Source organism: Triticum aestivum, chromosome 3D (assembly GCF_018294505.1).
Source record: "Triticum aestivum cultivar Chinese Spring chromosome 3D, IWGSC CS RefSeq v2.1, whole genome shotgun sequence".
In the NCBI taxonomy this organism is placed as follows: domain Eukaryota; kingdom Viridiplantae; phylum Streptophyta; class Magnoliopsida; order Poales; family Poaceae; genus Triticum; species Triticum aestivum.
In genome coordinates this window covers 560,949,715-560,955,845 of record NC_057802.1, presented here as the reverse complement: position 1 = coordinate 560,955,845, position 6,131 = coordinate 560,949,715, and the positions used below count along the sequence as shown (strand labels likewise).

The following is a 6,131-nucleotide window of genomic DNA, read 5'->3' as shown; positions in this document are numbered from 1 at the left end:
CCCGCTCGTGGCCCGTTTAGGACCGGCCCGTACGGTCGAGGCCCGATAGGAAAATATGCCGGTCCGAGCCAAGAAAAAGAGACCGAACAAAGTTCGGTCCGGTCCGGTCTTTAACTGGCTGACCGAGCAGACCGATGGCGCAAGGCCCATCAACTGTCCAACAGATCGAGGCCCCGAGCCCCCGAGCCGAGCAACCCCCCTTCCCTCGTTCCATTCCCCCTCCTCGCTCGATTCCTTCTGGCTCTCCTCACAAACAGAGGCAGCGCCTCCTCCTTTGTTCTATCCCTAACCCTAAGGTGACGGCGCCGTTGCCCGTGGCCTCTCCCTTCACCGACGGCGCCATCTCGTCCGAGTCCGAGCTGGAGGAGCACGTGTACGTCGGGGAGGCAGCAAGGCCAGCATGCCATCGGTCCGTCCTTCCCTGGTTCCTCACCGAGCGCCATGAAGAGGAAGAGGTAATCTGTCTCTAACCTATAACCCTCGCCGAACTGAGATGTTTCAGTAGATAGTTATGTTTATTTGCACTAGTACTAGATGATTTTCTATGCTACAAAAAGAAGAAGATGAATTATTTGCACTCGATTGATGTACTGACTGCAGATATTATGTGCTGTTTTTTGTAGATAATGGTGAAGGAGAAGGGGAATGAGAAGGGAAAGGGTGCTGGTAAAGAGAATGCGAAGGCGAAGGCAAAGGAGAAGAGCGTGAATTACCTAATTAGGCAAGATTCGGCGCTCCCTCTGCCAGTTCCGAGGAAGAAGAGGAAGCCTAAGGTGCAGATTAGGAAGGCGAAAGACTTTCCCAATGCCCCAACGGGAGAGTTGATTTGTAGGTTAAAAAAACACCCTCCACCTCCTCTGCGCCTCCCCGACCGCACCGGTGCCGGCGTGCGTGCCGCGGAAGCCGCTGCCTCCGGCTCCGCAACCTGCTCCGAGCTGCCTCATGCATCTACTATTGTATGATTGCTTTACTTGATGCTTGATGTAGCCATATTTCCATATAACCATATAGGTGTTGTTTGCTTATTTGTGTGCTCATGTGTGTTAGATGGTAGATGACGAGGAGGAGGACGACGAGGAGATGGACATGGATGAGGACAAGGACAAGGACGATGAGGAATATGAGGAGCAAAATATGTTTATAGTCCCGCCACAAGCGAGTGCTGATATGTCGGATGATGATACATCAGAAGGGTATAAGGAATCAGCTGATGAACTAAAAGGTGACACTATGTCCGAGGAATCACTTGTGCATGTTGTCTCTAGTGAGGAGGAGGCAAGAGAAAGGAAAAAGAAAAAGAACAAGAGGCCAAGAGCCAATGCTCCTGTTAGGATGTCATCGGATGTTTGGGCCCATTTTCACAAGGTCAAAGAGCCAGGAGCATCCCGGAGAGATGGTGTTGAAGGCCGCTTGTAATTATTGTCCCAAAAAGAGGTATGCGTATACGCAAGGTGGCAGCACATCCACTATTGGAAGGCATATTTTAAAATGTGAAGGTTTAAGGGACAAGATGGCTAGGAATGCCATCCAAACAACTCTTGAACTCTCCAACAAGTGGTCCAACAATTCACCCCTCTATTGAGTACAACCAAGGAATCATCAAGGAGCTTATTCTTAAGATGATATGTGTGCATGAGTATTCATTTAGAATGGTTGAATTCTAATGAAGTGCATGAATCCAAATTATAAACCCATTGGAAGGAAGGCAATACGAGCCGAGTGCATGAGGGTTTACAAGAACGAAAAAGAGGTGCTTAAATCTCTCCTAAAGGGTGTGAGCTCCATATGTCTAACTACAGATTTGTGCACAAGCAACCAAACCTTATCTTACATGTGTGTGGTTGCACACTATATAGATGGGAATTGGAACTTACAAACCTGTGTGCTTGCTTTCATAGAGTTGGATCCTCCTCACTCTGGAAATGTCATTGCGGATGCTCTCTATGCGTGTGTGACAAAATGGAATATTGAGACCAAAATTATGTCCATCACACTTGACCACGCTTCAAACAATGATGGTGCGATCGATGCTTTGAAGGCCAAGTTCTTGTTTCAGAGAGGTATGCTTGTATGCCTTCTGTTTTTACACATATGCTTGATGTTTTTGCTCATATGCTTGTTGCTATGCTCATATAGAAGCTCTTTGTGCTCATATGTTTGATGTTTGTGCTCATATGCTTGCTGTTTTTGCTCACATGCTTGCTGTTTTTGCTCATATGCTTGTTGCTATGCTCATATAGAAGCTCTTTGTGCTCATATGTTTGATGTTTGTGCTCATATGCTTGCTATTTTTGCTCACATGCTTGCTGTTTTTTCTCATATAAAATTTGTCTTTTGTAGGTAAGGACTTCGAAGGCCAATATTTTCATATCCGTTGTTGTGCACACATCCTCAACTTGGTCGTGCAAGATGGGACAGAGATCTTAGATAATTTGATAAACAGCTTGAGAGAGTTGGTGAAGTACTTCAAGAGGTCACCTTCTCGTCTCCATGCTTTTGTTGCCACTTGCAAAAGTTTGGGTGTCAAAGTTGGTAATCATTTACACCTGGATTGTAAAACAACGTGGAGTTCAACCTATAAGATGATTAGCATTGCCCATGGATATAAGGAAGCCTTGACCTCTCCATTATGAGCTTATCTCTCCATTACTTGATAGTTTGGCTGAGGTGACAAAAGCATTTTTAGGAAGTTTATATCCCACTTCGAACATCTTCTACCCATACATTGTTGGCGTCAAGCTTGCAATCAAACATGCAATGACTAGTGATAGTGACCACTACAAGGAAATGGGTGAATCAATGTTGGAGAAGTTTGACAAATATTGGGAAGAAAAGAACAATGCCATGGTGATCGCAACCATCTTTGATCCACGGTACATATGTTGCTGTTTTTACTCCAATGATTGCTGTTTTTTACTCATATGGTTGCTGTTTTTACTCCAATGGTTGTTGTTTTTTTACTAATATGCTTGTTGTTTTTACTCGTATGCTTTCTAATTCACTCCAATGCTATCATCTTTGATCCTAGGTACAAGATGAGTTACATAGAGTGGGCCTTTGGAGAACTATATGGAGAAGGAAGTACGAGGTTTAGGACTGAGATCAAAATCATGGAGAAAGAGTTGGCGGCCTTGTATGAAAAATGTGTTGCTCAAGATAAGCGAGCTGGAAATGGAGAAAGTTCATCTTCCTCTGCAAACATTCCTAGTATCCCGGTTCAAGCTGGGTACGAGTCCTTCTTATCGTCCCGTTCAACAAGAATATCAAAGAGTGAGTTGAGGAACTACTTAGAGGATGAGGTTGCCCCTCGCAACAAGGCTCTTGACCTTCTTGGTTGGTGGAAAGACAATGCTCCTAGGTACCCAATTATGGCCAAGATAGCCAGGAGGTTCCTTACTATCCCGGCTACCTCCGTGTCTTCGGAATCTACCTTCAGCACGACCGGAAGGATTTTAGGTATGTCAACTCGGACTATTGAACTTTGGATATAAACTTGTCAACTTCTCATCCTCAAACTAGTTTGTCAACTTGTGTTGTATTAGATGACTATAGGAGTTCGTTAAAACCGGTTATGGTGGAGGCATTAGTTTGTGGTGCAATTTATATCAAGGGTGCTCACGTTGACTTGAATCTGGTGGTATGTTTGCCATCTTTTCCTTACCTTTTCTTTCTTTTTTTTGGTCTTGTTGTATGTGATGTGAGCATTTGTCTAAGTTCCACACTTGTAGCCGAGGGATGAGAATGAAGAGGATGATGTTGAGAACATCAAGTTACCCATTGTGGTGGAGGAGATCAACGATTGGTAACTATTCTTCCTATATGTTTCACTCGTCATACGATACCAACTATTATTTAGGTGAATGTTGCTTATCTTACTTGTAGACGTTCATCATGTGGATGTTGATCTTGCTATTCTGGAGATGGATGTCAAAGTGGTATTTCTCATGTGAAGGCTACTTTTGAATTTGTGTTATGTTGGAATTTGTCAAGTCATGAACTATACATTGTTATTGCAAGTTCTGAGATGAACCTCTCATTTGTGTTATGTTGAACTTGTCAATTGACATAAACTCGAAATTGTCATTGCAAGTTTGTAATCGTGTCGTTCAATGATGACAAGACCTTATATTTGTGGATGTGGTTTTTGTGCTATTGTTCTTCTCAGAATCAATTGTTTTGATGTCCAAAATACAAATAAAACGCTATCCAAATTTAGTTGTGCCATACTAGTCATTATACAGAAACAAAGCACTCACTAAATTTGGACAACCTAAATTGTGGCCAAAAAGCGCAACAGGGCATTCCCAGGAGAAGCTACAGTCTAACGCGGTCCGGTCGTGGAAAATAGGCTCGGTGGCCACCTCGGTCCGGCCGCAGCCGGTCCAAAGGCTGGCTCGGTCAAAGCCTGGACCGGACCGGACCGAGTCCACCCTGATCCACGCTTCCGGGCGACCTCGTCTGTCGCATCGCCGACTCCTTCCTCGACGACAACGACCTCGACTGGTACATGGAGTACCGCGCTGTCTGCACCGGCTGGCGCGCCGCCACCGACGATCCAAGGAGCGACGCCTCTGACCCCCGCTTTCGCCCGAGCCGGTGGATCGTCCTCGACGAGGTCCTCCAGAGCCAAGGGAATCTGCTCCTGTTGAACACCGACACTGTCGCCTCCTCCGCAAGAATCTTCCGCAGCTCGGCGATTACCACGTCGTGGCTACCACTCTCGACGGCTACTTCGTTCTGGCGGAAAAGACCGCTCCTCACGCCGCTCGCGTCCTCAACCCTCTTACTGGCGTCGTGATCAGTTTCGCGGCGCCCGTGCGCCCCGCTGTGGGAATCGCTGATGTCCTTTTCCCCCACGGCTCTTCGCTCCGGCTCGCCGTGTTCTCCGACTCATCTCGCAAGGCTTACTCGGCGGCTCCTCACAGTGAAAGTTTCGTCAGATACAACCATAAGCAGCCAGCAGCTTACGATTTCTTCCGGAAGGCGGTCGTGGGTGGTGTTTACGCAAGCTTTTCTGAAGCATCCGTAGTTCGTGAGATGATTATTTGCTTAGGCAAATTTCTTCCGGTTAATCTTTCTCCTGTGACCGAGGTTTTCTCCCTTGATCTTCCTGGACATGGGTATGGCATGCGGTGTTTCCTAGTGGATTTGCATGGGCATATATGTATGGTCATGAAGATCTTGAATCCACAGGGAGTCTTGGCTCTCTTTGATTTCCAATTTGACACCGAGACAGGTAACCTCTGGCGTCTGAAGACCACAGACAGATATGCAATCTTCATCGGTGACCACAGGTGCTTCTCCGTCGATGTTGATGAGTTCCCAGGAACTAAGCCAGACTGTGTGTACTACACTCAACATTTGGGTTCATCCGCTCATATCTGCAAGTGCAACATCAAGGATAACAAAATAGAGAGGATCTCTGAAGCTGCAGATTTCGTGAAGCAGGACAAGAAGTTTGTCCTGGTCGCTGACCGTCCTTACACCATGATCCACCTTCTCGCCAGCTACACCATCAACAACCCGGATTCTCAACTGGCCTTGCAACAGATTCCATAAGGCGTCGGCAGATCTTTGTTTAATTCCTAAGGACAGTGGTTTCGATCTGACAAGAAGGCTATGCATTTGCTAAGTAATTCTTCTTGTTTCCCTTCTAGTCTTTCGTTTAGTTATTATGGTTATTATGCCTTGCCTGGTTAAGAGTAAGAAACAGGTAGATTCTATGTTAGATCACCTTTAGTGGAACTGCAGTTTGATGTCTTAATTGGTACTATTTGGTATCAACCTAATGCGGCATCTATTATATATCGTGCTTGATGGATGCTATATTATTTGGATATGTCCACTTGTTCTTCTCTTGTATTACTACTTCCTAGCAAATGCAATGTGGTGCTTAATTTCTAGCAGTAGTAAATGTTGGCCTTGTCAACTTCTGGATTTTGCTCCTGCAATGGAACCATCTTTGCAATGTCATGTCCTGTACATGAAATGGTGTTAGATTTGCTTACTGACGGTTTGTCGAGCTGCTGTACAATGTGTCCTGGGCATACAACAGGGTATGTAAGGAATGTTTCATCTATTTTTGTAATGCTCTGATACGTCTATGCTTGAGTCCCTTGAACTAGTTGCAT

The 6,131-nt window shown here is 45.5% G+C and overlaps 1 pseudogene; it reads left to right on the top strand.

Moving 5' to 3' along the window:
• Positions 1-4,435: 4,435 nt before the first annotated feature.
• On the top strand, positions 4,436-5,559 carry LOC123076505 (uncharacterized; annotated as a pseudogene).
• Positions 5,560-6,131: the final 572 nt, after the last annotated feature.